The sequence below is a fragment of the Nothobranchius furzeri genome, chromosome 1, assembly GCF_043380555.1.
Source record: "Nothobranchius furzeri strain GRZ-AD chromosome 1, NfurGRZ-RIMD1, whole genome shotgun sequence".
In the NCBI taxonomy this organism is placed as follows: Eukaryota; Metazoa; Chordata; class Actinopteri; order Cyprinodontiformes; family Nothobranchiidae; genus Nothobranchius; species Nothobranchius furzeri.
In genome coordinates this window covers 2,112,077-2,130,762 of record NC_091741.1, presented here as the reverse complement: position 1 = coordinate 2,130,762, position 18,686 = coordinate 2,112,077, and positions in this window count along the sequence as shown.

The window sequence follows — 18,686 nt, the reverse complement described above, 5'->3', positions numbered from 1 at the left end:
TTTTTCTTGGGTGTTGTACGTGTGGGTACAGCCCCTTTAATGGCAGTGAGAGCAAGTGGGCAAATGTATTTATAGGTCACTAGCAGAAACTAAGGCACGTGGTCAGAGTGTAATCGTAACCACCGTAGCTCTTGTCATAATTTAATATACATAGAAATCAGAAACGGGCATGTCAGGATAGACATGGCGAGTGATAATGCGGCCAGTATCTGTGTGCGCTTGAGAGCACCTTGTTGTTCTACTGTGGTGCCCACGCCGCCAGGTCTGTAAATGTCATCGACCTCCTTTATATACGCATACGCTAAAGACCGTATATTCTCTATGGATTTGAACACGTCCTTTGTTTCGCGTAACGCTTGAGCTGTCTCGAGCGTGATGTTGTGAGTGTAAGCCAGTGTTTCACGTGCACCGAGGTCCGAAAGAGTGTGCGCTACAACTATTAACCTTGGTTTGGGAGTGTGGCGAAACGCTCGCTCCGCTGTAATGGGCGGATGCAATGTTATCACCTGGTACGTTTCGTTAGTCGGGTCGTAACACACCGGTCCGTGACACTGACCGTCACATTGTATGGGGCACAGTAAGGACAACACGCCACCGACTGTGACTTCGCACTCGACCGCGGTGGTGTTGTCGATTTGCAAAGGATCACATACGCCTCTAAAGTCGCAATGAGGCACATTGTAGTCGACGCGACCGTCGGTCACCATAGCTTTCGTCAGCCAACACACTCGATTGCCCTTCGAAACATCGGCGATCAACGTGAGCGTAGAGGTCGCTGTCGCTTTACTGTACGCCAGGATATCCGTGTGTGAGTGCACGCTCGACGTTGATTGACAACCGGTCATGTCAGACCTGATCAGACCTTCCGAACACATGACCATTAGTTGTTGTGCGGCCGAGAGTATCGCGATCATACCGTTGAGATGTGTAGAAAGCGCGTACACGCCAGCCTTCAACGTTTCCAAAGTTTCCAGCAATCTAGAGGGACTTGTCTTAGCGCGCACGGCTGTGCTGAATTTGCGTTGGGTAGACACAACGGCTTCTACCTCGCTTAGGATCTTGTGGGCTCATGTACTCGTGGTAGGCCAAGACGTGTATAGTCGAGCGCGGTGACGCCCCGAACACTTGACCCGGTTTTGTTGTGGCGATATGCGTGTCCAGTAATGCGGCAAAGTCCGCGTGTCTAGCGTGTATTGATTTTACAGCTCACTCATACCCCAACAGTACGGTCCGTAGAAGTTCGTTCACTTGTTTCCATGCGCTCGTGGAACACAGGACATCGCAACCTCTGTGATAATCAAGTAAAGCGTCACACACCAGCTGCTTGCACGTTGTAAATACAATCGGTAGTAACTTCTTACTCCACTCTATGTTGAACTCGTATAGTATGTATATGGGCGGTTGCGGCGGTTTGCGCATTTTCTATCTACCCTCCGCTAATATGACTCTGTGGTCTGTCTCCTGAGATGGTGCGGTTGGAACTTGCGAGAGTGCACTATGGACGGTCGGCGTTTCCATTTCGTCAACTGTGCCATTTTCAGCCGCTGGCAAACGGCCGTCGACGGTCGATGCGAGACACCAACATAACGTTAGACCGCGACCCTCATGCCAGTTTTCTGTAGTACTGGTTGTAGTTTCTGGTGCACACTCGATACGCCATTACGATCACAATTACGTTGATTAATAAATCCAGTGTTGTAGCGACTGCAGCCAGCGCCGTCGCGCAACTCGTGTTGGTGTTATCTCTCGATACTTTCGTTGGTATTCAAGCGTATGCAGAATCTACGGATCTGGTGAAGTTGCTTGTCACTAGCTTGCGCACGTTTGATATGGCACTTTGCGCGAGACTCACACAACCTGCAGTGGCGACCGTCGCGTCAGTGCAAAGTTTTTCCGATATATCGCTCACAACATCGTTAGTCATTTGCTGTACACTGCGCACACTGGCCGCGAGGTCGCGGAGAGGGTCTTCGTTACGAGCTACTCTGGTAGCGCCGTGGTTGATGAGGACGATCATCTTTAGCAATAGTTCATCTCGAAGCGCAACGATGGTGAGGGCAACGGGTCTACCAGTGGTGACATGTGGCAAGACACTCCTCTGGGCGCGTCTTGCTTGGGCCTCTCTCCTGGAGGCCCTCTGTCAGACCCAGTGTTGACATGTGTCAAGACGCTCCTCGGGGCGCGTCTTGCTTGGGCTTCTCTCCTGGAGGCCCTCAGTCAGACCCATTGTTGACATGTGGCAAGACGCTCCTCGGGGCGCGTCTTGCTTGGGCTTCTCTCCTGGAGGCGCTCAGACAGACCCAGTGTTGACATGTGACAAGAGGCTCCTCGGGGCACGTCTTGCTTGGGCCTCTCTCCTGGAGGCGCTCAGTCAGAACCAGAGGTGACATGTGGCAAGATGCTCCTCGGGGCGCGTCTTGCTTGGGCCTCTCTCCTGGAGGCCCTCTGTCAGACCCAGTGTTGACATGTGGCAAGACGCTCCTCCGGGCGCATCTTGCTTGGGCCTCTCTCCTGGAGGCCCTCAGTCAGACCCATTGTTGACATGTGGCAAGACGCTCCTCGGGGCGCGTCTTGCTTGGGCCTCTCTCCTGGAGGCGCTCAGTCAGACCGAGTGCTGACATAAGGCAAGACGCTCCTCGGGGCGCGTCTTGCAGGGGCCTCTCTCCTGGAGGCGCTCAGTCAGACCCAGTGCTGACATGTGGCAAGACGCTCCTCGGGGCGCGTCTTGCTTGGGCCTCTCTCCTGGAGGCACTCAGTCAGACCCAGTGGTGACACGTGGAAAGACGCTCCTCGGGGCACATCTTGCTTGGGCCTCTCTCCTGGAGGCGCTCAGTCAGACCCAGTGTTGGCATGTGGCAAGACACTCCTCGGGGCGCGTCTTGGTTGGGCCTCTCTCCTGGAGGCGCTCATTCAGACCCAGTGGTGACATGTGGCAAGACGCTCCTCGGGGCGCGTATTGCTTCGGCCTCTCTCCTGAATGCCCTCTGTCAGACCGAGTGTTGACATGTGGCAAGACTCTCCTCGGGGCGCGTCTTGCTTGGGCTTCTCTCATGGAGGCCCTCAGTCGGACCCAGTGTTGACATATGTCAAGACGCTCCTCGGGGCGTGTCTTGCTTGGGCCTCTCTACTGGAGGCGCTCGGTCAGACCCAGTGTTGACATGTGGCAAGACGCTCCTCTGGGCAAGTCTTGCTTGGGCCTCTCTCCTGGAGGCGCTCAGTCAGACCGAGTAGTGACATGTGGCAAGACGCTCCTCGGGGCGCGTCTTGCTTGGACCTCCCTCCTGGAGGCGCTCAGTCAGACTGAGTAGTAACATTTGGCAAGACGCTCCTCGGGGCGCGCCTTGCTTGGACCTCTCTCCTGGAGGCGCTCAGTTAGACCGAGTAGTGACATGTGGCAAGACGCTCCTCGGGGCGCGTCTTGCTTCGGCCTCTCTCCTGGAGGCGCTCAGTCAGACTGAGTGCTGACATAAGGCAAGACGCTCCTCGGGGCGCGTCTTGCTGGGGCCTCTCTCCTGGAGGTGCTCAATCAGACCCAGTGGTGACACGTGGCAAGACGCTCCTCTGGGCGCGTCTTGCTTGGGCCTCTCTCCTGGAGGAGCTCAGTCAGACCCAGTGGTGACACGTGGCAAGACGCTCCTCGGGGCGCATCTTGCTTGGGCCTCTCTCCTGGAGGCACTAAGTCAGACCCAGTGTTGACACGTGGCAAGACGCTCCTCGGGGCGCGTCTTGCTTGGGCCTCTCTCCTGGAGGCGCTCAGTCAGACACAGTGTTGACATGTGGCAAGACACTCCTCGGGGCGCGTCTTGCTTGGGCTTCTCTCATGGAGGCCCTCAGTAAGACCCATTGTTGACATGTGGAAAGAAGCTCCTCGGGGCGCGTCTTGCTTTGGCTTCTCTCCTGAAGCCCCTCAGTCAGACCCATTGTTGACATGTGGCAAGACGCTCCTCGGGGCGCGTATTGCTTGGGACTCTCTCCTGGATGCCCTCTGTCAGACCCAGTGTTGACATGTGGCAAGACTCTCCTCGGGGCGCGTCTTGCTTGGACCTCTCTCCTGGAGGCGCTCAGTCAGACCGAGTAGTGACATGTGGCAAGACGCTCCTCGGGGCGCGTCTTGCTTGGGCCTCTCTCCTGGAGGCGCTCAATTAGACCCAGTGTTGAAATGTGGCAAGACGCTCCTCGGGGCGCGTCTTGCTTGGGCTTCTCTCCTGGAGGCCCTCAGTCAGACCCATTGTTGACATGTGGCAAGACGCTCCTCGGGGCGCGTCTTGCTGGGGCCTCTCTCCTGGAGGCGCTCAGTCAGACCCAGTGTTGACATGTGTCAAGACGCTCCTCGGGCGTTTCTTGCTTGCGCCTCTCTCCTGGAGGCGCTCAGTCAGACCCAGAGGTGACATGTGGCAAGACGCTCCTCGGGCCTCTCTCCTGGAGGCGCTCGGTCAGACCCAGTGTTGACATGTGGCAAGACGCTCCTTGGGGCGCTTCTTGCTTGGGCCTCTCTCCTGGAGGTGCTCAGTCAGACCCAGTGTTGACATGTGGCAAGATGCTCCTCGGGGCGCGTCTTGCTGGGGCTTCTCTCATGGAGGCACTCAGTCAGACCCAGTGTTGACATGTGGCAAGATGCTCGTCGGGGCACGTCTTGCTTGGGCCTCTCTCCTGGAGGCGCTCAGTCAGACCCAAAGGAGACATGTGTCAAGATGCTCCTCGGGGCGCGTCTTGCTTGGGCCTCTCTCCTGGAGGCGCTCAGTCAGACCCAGTGTTGACACGTGGCAAGACGCTCCTCGGGGCGTGTCTTGGTTGGGCCTCTCTCCTGGAGGCGCTCATTCAGACCCAGTGGTGACATGTGGCAAGACGCTCCTCGGGGAGCGTATTGCTTGGACCTCTCTCCTGAATGCCCTCTGTCAGACCGAGTGTTGACATGTGGCAAGACTCTCCTCGGGGCGCGTCTTGCTGGGGCCTCTCTCCTGGAGGCGCTCAGTCGGACCCAGTGCTGACATGTGGCAAGACGCTCCTCGGGGCGCGTCTTGCTTGGGCCTCTGTCCTGGAGGCGCTCAGTCAGACTGAGTAGTGACATGTGGCCTGACGCTCCTCGGGGCGCGTCTTGCTTGGGCCTCTCTCCTGGAGGCGCTCAGTCAGACCCAGTGGTGACATGTGGCAAGACACTCCTCGGGGCGCGTCTTGCTTGGGCCTCTCTCCTGGAGGCCCTCTGTCAGACCCAGTGTTGACATGTGTCAAGACGCTCCTCGGGGCGCGTCTTGCTTGGGCTTCTCTCCTGGAGGCCCTCAGTCAGACCCATTGTTGACATGTGGCAAGACGCTGCTCGGGGCGCGTCTTGCTTGGGCTTCTCTCCTGGAGGCGCTCAGACAGACCCAGTGTTGACATGTGACAAGACGCTCCTCGGGGCGCGTCTTGCTTGGGCCTCTCTCCTGGAGGCGCTCAGTCAGAACCAGAGGTGACATGTGGCAAGACGCTCCTCGGGGCTCGTCTTGCTTGGGCCTCTCTCCTGGAGGCCCTCTGTCAGACCCAGTGTTGACATGTGGCAAGACGCTCCTCTGGGCGCATCTTGCTTGGGCCTCTCTCCTTTAGGCCCTCAGTCAGACCCATTGTTGACATGTGGCAAGACGCTCCTCGGGGCGCGTCTTGCTTGGGCCTCTCTCCTGGAGGCGCTCAGTCAGACCGAGTGCTGACATAAGGCAAGACGCTCCTCGGGGCGCGTCTTGCTGGGGCCTCTCTCCTGGAGGCGCTCAGTCAGACCCAGTGCTGACATGTGGCAAGACGCTCCTCGGGGCGCGTCTTGCTTGGGCCTCTCTCCTGGAGGCGCTCAGTCAGCCCCAGTGTTGACACGTGGCAAGACGCTCCTCGGGGCGCGTCTTGCTTGGGCCTCTCTCCTGGAGGCGCTCAGTCAGACCCAGTGTTGGCATGTGGCAAAACACTCCTCGGGGCGCGTCTTGGTTGGGCCTCTCTCCTGGAGGCGCTCATTCAGACCCAGTGGTGACATGTGGCAAGACGCTCCTCGGGGCGCGTATTGCTTCGGCCTCTCTCCTGAATGCCCTCTGTCAGACCGAGTGTTGACATGTGGCAAGACTCTCCTCGGGGCGCGTCTTGCTTGGGCTTCTCTCATGGAGGCCCTCAGTCCGACCCAGTGTTGACATGTGGCAAAACGCTCCTCGGGGCACGTCTTGCTTGTGCCTCTCTCCTGGAGGCGCTCAGTCAGACCGAGTAGTGACATGTGGCAAGACGCTCCTCGGGGCGCGTCTTGCTTGGACCTCCCTCCTGGAGGCGCTCAGTCAGACCGAGTAGTGACATTGGGCAAGACGCTCCTCGGGGCGCGTCTTACTTGGACCTCTCTCCTGGAGGAGCTCAGTTAGATCGAGTAGTGACATGTGGCAAGACGCTCCTCGGGGCGCGTCTTGCTTGGGCCTCTCTCCTGGAGGCGCTCAGTCAGACCGAGTGCTGACATAAGGCAAGACGCTCCTCGGGGCGCGTCTTGCTGGGGCCTCTCTCCTGGAGGTGCTCAATCAGACCCAGTGGTGACACGTGGCAAGACGCTCCTCTGGGCGCGTCTTGCTTGGGCCTCTCTCCTGGAGGAGCTCAGTCAGACCCAGTGGTGACATGTGGCAAGACACTCCTCGGGGCGCGTCTTGCCTGGGCTTCTCTCATGGAGGCCCACAGTAAGACCCATTGTTGACATGTGGAAAGAAGGTCCTCGGGGCGCGTCTTGCTTTGGCTTCTCTGCTGGAGGCCCTCAGTCAGACCCATTGTTGACATGTGGCAAGACGCTCCTCGGGGCGCGTATTGTTTGGGCCTCTCTCCTGGATGCCCTCTGTCAGACCCAGTGTTGACATGTGGCAAGACTCTCCTCGGGGCGCGTCTTGCTTGGGCTTCTCTCATGGAGGCCCTCAGTCAGACCCAGTGTTGACATGTGTCAAGACGCTCCTCGGGCCGTGTCTTGCTTGGGCTTCTCTCCTGGAAGCGCTCAGTCAGACCCAGTGTTGACATGTGGCAAGATGCTCCTCGGTGCGCTTCTTGCTTGGGCTTCTCTCCTGGAGGACCTCAGTCAGACCCATTGTTGACATGTGGCAAGACGCTCCTCGGGGCACGTCTTGCTTGGGCCTCTCTCCTGGAGGCGCTCAGTCAGACCGAGTAGTGACATGTGGCAAGACGCTCCTCGGGGCGCGTCTTGCTGGGGCTTCTCTCATGGAGGCACTCAGTCAGACCCAGTGTTGACATGTGGCAAGACGCTCCTCGGGGCGCGTGTTGCTTGGACCTCTCTCCTGGAGGCGCTCAGTCAGACCGAGTAGTGACATGTGGCAAGACGCTCCTCGGGGCGCGTCTTGCTTGGGCCTCTCTCCTGGAGGCGCTCAATCAGACCCAGTGTTGACATGTGTCAAGACGCTCCTCGGGCGTTTCTTGCTTGCGCCTCTCTCCTGGAGGCGCTCAGTCAGACCCAGAGGTGACATGTGGCAAGACGCTCCTCGGGCCTCTCTCCTGGAGGCGCTCAGTCAGACCGAGTGCTGACATAAGGCAAGACGCTCCTCGGGGCGCGTCTTGCTGGGGCCTCTCTCCTGGAGGTGCTCAGTCAGACCCAGTGGTGACATGTGGCAAGACACTCCTCGGGGCGCGTCTTGCCTGGGCTTCTCTCATGGAGGCCCACAGTAAGACCCATTGTTGACATGTGGAAAGAAGGTCCTCGGGGCGCGTCTTGCTTTGGCTTCTCTGCTGGAGGCCCTCAGTCAGACCCATTGTTGACATGTGGCAAGACGCTCCTCGGGGCGCGTATTGCTTGGGCCTCTCTCCTGGATGCCCTCTGTCAGACCCAGTGTTGACATGTGGCAAGACTCTCCTCGGGGCGCGTCTTGCTTGGGCTTCTCTCATGGAGGCCCTCAGTCAGACCCAGTGTTGACATGTGTCAAGACGCTCCTCGGGCCGTGTCTTGCTTGGGCTTCTCTCCTGGAAGCGCTCAGTCAGACCCAGTGTTGACATGTGGCAAGACGCTCCTCGGTGCGCTTCTTGCTTGGGCTTCTCTCCTGGAGGACCTCAGTCAGACCCATTGTTGACATGTGGCAAGACGCTCCTCGGGGCACGTCTTGCTTGGGCCTCTCTCCTGGAGGCGCTCAGTCAGACCGAGTAGTGACATGTGGCAAGACGCTCCTCGGGGCGCGTCTTGCTGGGGCTTCTCTCATGGAGGCACTCAGTCAGACCCAGTGTTGACATGTGGCAAGACGCTCCTCGGGGCGCGTGTTGCTTGGACCTCTCTCCTGGAGGCGCTCAGTCAGACCGAGTAGTGACATGTGGCAAGACGCTCCTCGGGGCGCGTCTTGCTTGGGCCTCTCTCCTGGAGGCGCTCAATCAGACCCAGTGTTGACATGTGTCAAGACGCTCCTCGGGCGTTTCTTGCTTGCGCCTCTCTCCTGGAGGCGCTCAGTCAGACCCAGAGGTGACATGTGGCAAGACGCTCCTCGGGCCTCTCTCCTGGAGGCGCTCAGTCAGACCGAGTGCTGACATAAGGCAAGACGCTCCTCGGGGCGCGTCTTGCTGGGGCCTCTCTCCTGGAGGTGCTCAATCAGACCCAGTGGTGACACGTGGCAAGACGCTCCTCTGGGCGCGTCTTGCTTGGGCCTCTCTCCTGGAGGAGCTCAGTCAGACCCAGTGGTGACATGTGGCAAGACACTCCTCGGGGCGCGTCTTGCCTGGGCTTCTCTCATGGAGGCCCACAGTAAGACCCATTGTTGACATGTGGAAAGAAGGTCCTCGGGGCGCGTCTTGCTTTGGCTTCTCTGCTGGAGGCCCTCAGTCAGACCTATAGGAATGAGCGATCATCTTGAAACGTTCAGATCACTTAAAACTCAATAGATTCTACCTTCTTGTAGCGTTTCAGCCTGATTGGACCTTGTTTTCACACAAATGGACCCAGAATGATGTGAAATTGTGCTTCGTGCAAAATAATTCTGGGTGCCATTTACAAACCATAAGTGCTAATGACTCCATTCCTTTTTGTGGTTGTAGGGGCTGTTGATTGGAGTACACTAAAACAAACCTGACCTCTCTAGGACATTCAGAAGCCAAGTTATAAGCCCACAAATGTGTAACTGGACTACTTCTTTAAAGTGACACCAGATCCGGTGACCTTTGGGACATGGTTTGACCCCCTTAGGAAAGTGCTATCATCATGAAACGTTCAGATCACTTACAACTCAAAAGATTCTACCTTCCTGTAACGTTTCAGCCTGATTGGACCTTGTTTTCACACAAATGAACCCAGAATGATGTGAAATTGTGCTTCGTGCAACATAATTCTGGGTATCATTTACAAACCATAAGTGCTAATGACTCCAGTCCTTTTTGTGGTTGTAGGGGCTGTTGATTGGAGTACATTAAAACAAACCTGATCTCTCTAGGACATTCAGAAGCCAAGTTATAAGCCCACAAATGTGTAACTGGACTGCTTCTTTAAATTGACACCAGATCCGGTGACCTTTGGGACATGGTTTGACCCCCTTAGGAAAGTGCTATCATCATGAAACGTTCAGATCACTTACAACTCAATAGATTCTACCTTTCTGTAAAGTTTCAGCCTGATTGGACCTTGTTTTCACACAAATGAACCCAGAATGATGTGAAATTGTGCTTCGTGCAACATAATTCTGGGTGCCATTTAAAAACCATAAGGGCTAATGACTCCATTCCTTTTTGTGGTTGTAGGGGCTGTTGATTGGAGTACATTAAAACAAACCTGAACTCTCTTGGACATTCAGAAGCCAAGTTATAAGCCCACAAATGTGTAACTGGACTACTTCTTTAAATTGACACCAGATCCAGTGACCTTTGGGACATGGTTTGACCCCCTTAGGAAAGTGCTATCATCATGAAACGTTCAGATCACTTACAACTCAATAGATTCTACCTTCCTGTAACGTTTCAGCCTGATTGGACCTTGTTTTCACACAAATGAACCCAGAATGATGTGAAATTGTGCTTCGTGCAACATAATTCTGGGTGCCATTTACAAACCATAAGGGCTAATGACTCCATTCCTTTTTGTGGTTGTAGGGGCTTTTGATTGCAGTACACTAAAACAAATCTAACCTCTCTAGGAAATTCAGAAGCCAAGTTATAAGCCCACAAAGGTGTAACTGGACTACTTCTTTAAAGTGACTCCAGGCCCGGTGACCTTTGGGAAATGGTTTTACCCCCTATAGGAATGTGCGATCATCTTGAAACGTTCAGATCACTTACAACTCAATAGATTCTACCTTCTTGTAGCGTTTCAGCCTAATTGGACCTTGTTTTCACACAAATGGACCCAGAATGATGTGAAATTGTGCTTCGTGCAACATAATTCTGGGTGCCATTTACAAACCATAAGTGCTAATGACTCCATTCCTTTTTGTGGTTGTAGGGGCTGTTGATTGGAGTACACTTAAACAAACCTAACCTCTCTAGGACATTCAGAAGCCAAGTTATAAGCCCACAAATGTGTAACTGGACTACTTCTCTAAATTGACACCAGATCCTGTGACCTTTGGGACATGGTTTGACCCCCTTAGGAAAGTGCTATCATCATGAAACGTTCAGATCACTTACAACTCAATAGATTCTATCTTCCTGTAACGTTTCAGCCTGATTGGACCTTGTTTTCACACAAATGAACCCAGAATGATGTGAAATTGTGCTTCGTGCAACATAATTCTGGGTGCCATTTAAAAACCATAAGTGCTAATGACTCCATTCCTTTTTGTGGTTGTAGGGGCTGTTGATTGGAGTACATTAAAACAAACCTGAACTCTCTTGGACATTCAGAAGCCAAGTTATAAGCCCACAAATGTGTAACTGGACTACTTCTTTAAATTGACACCAGATCCAGTGACCTTTGGGACATGGTTTGACCCCCTTAGGAAAGTGCTATCATCATGAAACGTTCAGATCACTTACAACTCAATAGATTCTACCTTCCTGTAACGTTTCAGCCTGATTGGACCTTGTTTTCACACAAATGAACCCAGAATGATGTGAAATTGTGCTTCGTGCAACATAATTCTGGGTGCCATTTACAAACCATAAGGGCTAATGACTCCATTCCTATTTGTGGTTGTAGGGGCTTTTGATTGCAGTACACTTAAACAAATCTAACCTCTCTAGGAAATTCAGAAGCCAAGTTATAAGCCCACAAAGGTGTAACTGGACTACTTCTTTAAAGTGACTCCAGGCCCGGTGACCTTTGGGAAATGGTTTTACCCCCTATAGGAATGTGCGATCATCTTGAAACGTTCAGATCACTTACAACTGAATAGATTCTACCTTCTTGTAGCGTTTCAGCCTGATTGGACCTTGTTTTCACACAAATGGACCCAGAATGATGTGAAATTGTGCTTCGTGCAACATAATTCTGGGTGCCATTTACAAACCATAAGTGCTAATGAGTCCATTCCTTTTTGTGGTTGTAGGGGCTGTTGATTGGAGTACACTTAAACAAACCTAACCTCTCTAGGACATTCAGAAGCCAAGTTATAAGCCCACAAATGTGTAACTGGACTACTTCTCTAAATTGACACCAGATCCTGTGACCTTTGGGACATGGTTTGACCCCCTTAGGAAAGTGCTATCATCATGAAACGTTCAGATCACTTACAACTCAATAGATTCTACCTTCCTGTAACGTTTCAGCCTGATTGGACCTTGTTTTCACACAAATGAACCCAGAATGATGTGAAATTGTGCTTCGTGCAACATAATTCTGGGTGCCATTTAAAAACCATAAGTGCTAATGACTCCATTCCTTTTTGTGGTTGTAGGGGCTGTTGATTGGAGTATACTAAAACAAACCTGATCTCTCTAGGACATTCAGAAGCAAAGTTATAAGCCCACAAATGTGTAACTGGACTACTTCTTTAAATTGACACCAGATCCGGTGACATTTGGGACATGGTTTGACCCCCTTAGGAAAGTGCTATCATCATGAACCGTTCAGATCACTTACAACTCAATAGATTCTACCTTCCTGTAACGTTTCAGCCTGATTGGACCTTGTTTTCACACAAATGAACCCAGAATTATGTGAAATTGTGCTTCGTGCAACATAATTCTGGGTGCCATTTAAAAACCACAAGTGCTAATGACTCCATTCCTTTTTGTGGTTGTAGGGGCTGTTGATTGGAGTACCCTAAAACAAACCTGATCTCTCTAGGACATTCAGAAGCCAAGTTATAAGCCCACAAATGTGTAACTGGACTACTTCTTTAAATTGACACCAGATCCGGTGACCTTTGGGACATGGTTTGACCCCCTTAGGAAAGTGCTATCATCATGAAACGTTCAGATCACTTACAACTCATAAGATTCTACCTTCCTGTAACGTTTCAGCCTGATTAGACCTTGTTTTCACACAAATGGACCCAGAATGATGTGAAATAGTGCTTCGTGCAACATAATACTGGGTGCCATTTACAATCCATAAGTGCTAATGACTCCATTCCTTTTTGTGGTTGTAGGGGCTGCTGATTGGAGTACATTAAAACAAACCTGGTCTCTCTAAGACATTCAGAAGCCAAGATATAAGCCCACAAATCTGTAACTGGACTACTTCTTTAAATTGACACCAGATCCAGTGACCTTTGGGACATGGTTTGACCCCCTTAGGAAAGTGCTATCATCATGAAACGTTCAGATCACTTACAACTCAATAGATTCTACCTTCCTGTAACGTTTCAGCCTGATTGGACCTTGTTTTCACACAAATGAACCCAGAAATATTGTGAAATTGTGCTTCGTGCAACATAATTCTGGGTGCCATTTACAAACCATAAGGGCTAATGACTCCATTCCTTTTTGTGGTTGTAGGGGCTTTTGATTGCAGTACACTAAAACAAATCTAACCTCTCTAGAAAAGTCAGAAGCCAAGTTATAAGCCCACAAAGGTGTAACTGGACTACTTCTTTAATGTGACTCCAGGCCCGGTGACCTTTGGGAAATGGTTTTACCCCCTATAGGAATGTGCGATCATCTTGAAACGTTCAGATCACTTACAACTGAATAGATTCTTCCTTCTTGTAGCGTTTCAGCCTGATTGGACCTTGTTTTCACACAAATGGACCCAGAATGATGTGAAATTGTGCTTCGTGCAACATAATTCTGGGTGCCATTTACAAACCATAAGTGCTAATGACTCCATTCCTTTTTGTGGTTGTAGGGGCTGTTGATTGGAGTACACTTAAACAATCCTAACCTCTCTAGGACATTCAGAAGCCAAGTTATAAGCCCACAAATGTGTAACTGGACTACTTCTCTAAATTGACACCAGATCCTGTGACCTTTGGGACATGGTTTGACCCCCTTAGGAAAGTGCTATCATCATGAAACGTTCAGATCACTTACAACTCAATAGATTCTACCTTCCTGTAACGTTTCAGCCTGATTGGACCTTGTTTTCACACAAATGAACCCAGAATGATGTGAAATTGTGCTTCGTGCAACATAATTCTGGGTGCCATTTAAAAACCATAAGTGCTAATGACTCCACTCCTTTTTGTGGTTGTAGGGGCTGTTGATTGGAGTATACTAAAACAAACCTGATCTCTCTAGGACATTCAGAAGCAAAGTTATAAGCCCACAAATGTGTAACTGGACTACTTCTTTAAATTGACACCAGATCCGGTGACCTTTGGGACATGGTTTGACCCCCTTAGGAAAGTGCTATCATCATGAAACGTTCAGATCACTTACAACTCAATAGATTCTACCTTCCTGTAACGTTTCAGCCTGATTGGACCTTGTTTTCACACAAATGAACCCAGAATTATGTGAAATTGTGCTTCGTGCAACATAATTCTGGGTGCCATTTAAAAACCACAAGTGCTAATGACTCCATTCCTTTTTGTGGTTGTAGGGGCTGTTGATTGGAGTACCCTAAAACAAACCTGATCTCTCTAGGACATTCAGAAGCCAAGTTATAAGCCCACAAATGTGTAACTGGACTACTTCTTTAAATTGACACCAGATCCGGTGACCTTTGGGAGATGGTTTGACCCCCTTAGGAAAGTGCTATCATCATGAAACGTTCAGATCACTTACAACTCAATAGATTCTACCTTCCTGTAACGTTTCAGCCTGATTGGACCTTGTTTTCACACAAATGGACCCAGAATGATGTGAAATAGTGCTTCGTGCAACATAATACTGGGTGCCATTTACAATCCATAAGTGCTAATGACTCCATTCCTTTTTGTGGTTGTAGGGGCTGCTGATTGGAGTACATTAAAACAAACCTGGTCTCTCTAAGACATTCAGAAGCCAAGTTATAAGCCCACAAATGTGTAACTGGACTACTTCTTTAAATTGACACCAGATCCGGTGACCTTTGGGACATGGTTTGACCCCCTTAGGAAAGTGCTATCATCATGAAACGTTCAGATCACTTACAACTCAATAGATTCTACCTTCCTGCAACGTTTCAGCCTGATTGGACCTTGTTTTCACACAAATGAACCCAGAATGATGTGAAATTGTGCTTCGTGCAACATAATTCTGGGTGCCATTTACAAACCATAAGTGCTAATGACTCCATTCCTGTTTGTGGTTGTAGGGGCTTTTGATTGGAGTACACTAAAACAAACCTAACCTCTCTAGGACATTTAGAAGCCAAGTTATAAGCCCACAAAGGTGTAACTGGACTACATCTTTAAAGTGACACCAGGCCCGGTGACCTTTGGGACATGGTTTTACCCCCTATAGGAATGTGCGATCATCTCGAAACATTGAGATCACTTACAACTCAATAGATTCTACCTTCTTGTAGCGTTTCAGCCTGATTGGACCTTGTTTTCACAGAAATGGACCCAGAATGATGTGAAATTGTGCTTCGTGCAACATAATTCTGGGTGCCATTTACAAACCATAAGTGCTAATGACTCCATTCCTTTTTGTGGTTGTAGGGGCCGATGATTGGAGTACATTAAAACAAACCTGATCTCTCTAGGACATTCAGAAGCCAAGTTATAAGCCCACATGTGTAACTGGACTACTTCTTTAAATTGACACCAGATCCGGTGACCTTTGGGACATGGTTTGACCCCCTTAGGAAAGTGCTATCATCATGAAACGTTCAGATCACTTACAACTCAATAGATTCTACCTTCTTGTAGCGTTTCAGCCTGATTGGACCTTGTTTTCACACAAATGGACCCAGAATGATGTGAAATTGTGCTTCGTGCAACATAATTCTGGGTGCCATTTACAAACCATAAGTGCTAATGACTCCATTCCTTTTTGTGGTTGTAGGGGCTGTTGATTGGAGTACCCTTAAACAAACCTAACCTCTCTAGGACATTCAGAAGCCAAGTTATAAGCCCACAAATGTGTAACTGGACTACTTCTCTAAATTGACACCAGATCCTGTGACCTTTGGGACATGGTTTGACCCCCTTAGGAAAGTGCTATCATCATGAAACGTTCAGATCACTTACAACTCAATAGATTCTACCTTTCTGTAACGTTTCAGCCTGATTGGACCTTGTTTTCACACAAATGAACCCAGAATGATGTGAAATTGTGCTTCGTGCAACATAATTCTGGGTGCCATTTAAAAACCATAAGTGCTAATGACTCCTTTCCTTTTTGTGGTTGTAGGGGCTGTTGATTGGAGTATACTAAAACAAACCTGATCTCTCTAGGACATTCAGAAGCAAAGTTATAAGCCCACAAATGTGTAACTGGACTACTTCTTTAAATTGACACCAGATCCGGTGACCTTTGGGACATGGTTTGACCCCCTTAGGAAAGTGCTATCATCATGAAACGTTCAGATCACTTACAACTCAATAGATTCTACCTTCCTGTAACGTTTCAGCCTGATTGGACCTTGTTTTCACACAAATGAACCCAGAATGATGTGAAATTGTGCTTTGTGCAACATAATTCTGGGTGCCATTTAAAAACCACAAGTGCTAATGACTCCATTCCTTTTTGTGGTTGTAGGGGCTGTTGATTGGAGTACCCTAAAACAAACCTGATCTCTCTAGGACTTTCAGAAGCCAAGTTATAAGCCCACAAATGTGTAACTGGACTACTTCTTTAAATTGACACCAGATCCGGTGACCTTGGGGACATGGTTTGACCCCCTTAGGAAAGTGCTATCATCATGAAACGTTCAGATCACTTACAACTCAATAGATTCTACCTTCCTGTAACGTTTCAGCCTGATTGGACCTTGTTTTCACACAAATGAACCCAGAATGATGTGAAATTGTGCTTCGTGCAACATAATTCTGGGTGCCATTTACAAACCATAAGTGCTAATGACTCCATTCCTGTTTGTGGTTGTAGGGGCTTTTATTGGAGTACACTAAAACAAACCTAACCTCTCTAGGGCATTTAGAAGCCAAGTTATAAGCCCACAAAGGTGTAACTGGACTACATCTTTAAAGTGACACCAGGCCCGGTGACCTTTGGGACATTGTTTTACCCCCTATAGGAATGTGCGATCATCTTGAAACGTTCAGATCACTTACAACTCAATAGATTCTACCTTCTTGTAGCGTTTCAGCCTGATTGGACCTTGTTTTCACACAAATGGACCCAGAATGATGTGAAATTGTGCTTCGTGCAACATAATTCTGGGTGCCATTTACAAACCATAAGTGCTAATGACTCTATTCCTTTTTGTGGTTGTAGGGACTGTTGATTGGAGTACACTAAAACAAACCTGATCTCTCTAGGACATTCAGAAGCAAAGTTATAAGCCCACAAATGTGTAACTGGACTACTTCTTTAAATTGACACCAGATCCGGTGACTTTTGGGACATGGTTTGACCCCCTTAGGAAAGTGCTATCATTATGAAACGTTCAGATAACTTACAACTCAATAGATTCTACCTTCCTGTAACGTTTCAATCTGATTGGACCTTGTTTTGACACAAATGAAGCCAGAATGATGTGAAATTGTGCTTCGTGCAACATAATTCTGGGTGCCATTTACAAACCATAAGTGCTAATGACTCCATTCCTTTTTGTGGTTGTAGGGGCTGCTGATTGGAGTACATTAAAACAAACCTGGTCTCTCTAAGACATTCAGAAGCCAAGTTATAAGCCCACAAATGTGTAACTGGACTACTTCTTTAAATTGACACCAGATCCGGTGACCTTTGGGACATGGTTTGACCCCCTTAGGAAAGTGCTATCATCATGAAACGTTCAGATCACTTACGATTCAATAGATTCTACCTTCCTGTAACGTTTCAGCCTGATTGGAGCTTGTTTTCACACAAATGAACCCAGAATGATGTGAAATTGTGCTTCGTGCAGCATAATTCTGGGTGCCATTTAAAAACCATAAGTGCTAATGACTCCATTCCTTTTTGTGGTTGTAGGGGCTGTTGATTGGAGTACATTAAAACAAACCTGAACTTTCTTGGACATTCAGAAGCCAAGTTATAAGCCCACAAATGTGTAACTGGACTACTTCTTTAAATTGACACCAGATCCAGTGACCTTTGGGACATGGTTTGACCCCCTTAGGAAAGTGCTATCATCATGAAACGTTCAGATCACTTACAACTCAATAGATTCTACCTTCCTGTAACGTTTCAGCCTGATTGGACCTTGTTGTCACACAAATGAACCCAGAATGTTGTGAAATTGTGCTTCGTGCAACATAATTCTGGGTGCCATTTACAAACCATAAGTGCTAATGACTCCATTCCTTTTTGTGGTTGTAGGGGCTTTTGATTGCAGTACACTAAAACAAATCTAACCTCTCTAGAAATTTCAGAAGCCAAGTTATAAGCCCACAAATATGTAACTGGACTACTTCTTTAAAGTGACTCCAGGCCCGGTGACCTTTGGGAAATGGTTTTACCCCCTATAGGAATGTGCGATCATCTTGAAACGTTCAGATCACTTACAACTCAATAGATTCTACCTTCTTGTAGCATTTCAGCCTAATTGGACCTTGTTTTCACACAAATGGACCCAGAATGATGTGAAATTGTGCTTCGTGCAACATAATTCTGGGTGCCATTTACAAACCATAAGTGCTAATGACTCCATTCCTTTTTGTGGTTGTAGGGGCTGTTGATTGGAGTACACTTAAACAAACCTAACCTCTCTAGGACATTCAGAAGCCAAGTTATAAGCCCACAAATGTGTAACTGGACTACTTCTCTAAATTGACACCAGATCCTGTGACCTTTGGGACATGGTTTGACCCCCTTAGGAAAGTGCTATCATCATGAAACGTTCAGATCACTTACAACTCAATAGATTCTATCTTCCTGTAACGTTTCAGCCTGATTGGACCTTGTTTTCACACAAATGAACCCAGAATGATGTGAAATTGTGCTTCGTGCAACATAATTCTGGGTGCCATTTAAAAACCATAAGTGCTAATGACTCCATTCCTTTTTGTGGTTGTAGGGGCTGTTGATTGGAGTACATTAAAACAAACCTGAACTCTCTTGGACATTCAGAAGCCAAGTTATAAGCCCACAAATGTGTAACTGGACTACTTCTTTAAATTGACACCAGATCCAGTGACCTTTGGGACATGGTTTGACCCCCTTAGGAAAGTGCTATCATCATGAAACGTTCAGATCACTTACAACTCAATAGATTCTACCTTCCTGCAACGTTTCAGCCTGATTGGACCTTGTTTTCACACAAATGAACCCAGAATGATGTGAAATTGTGCTTCGTGCAACAT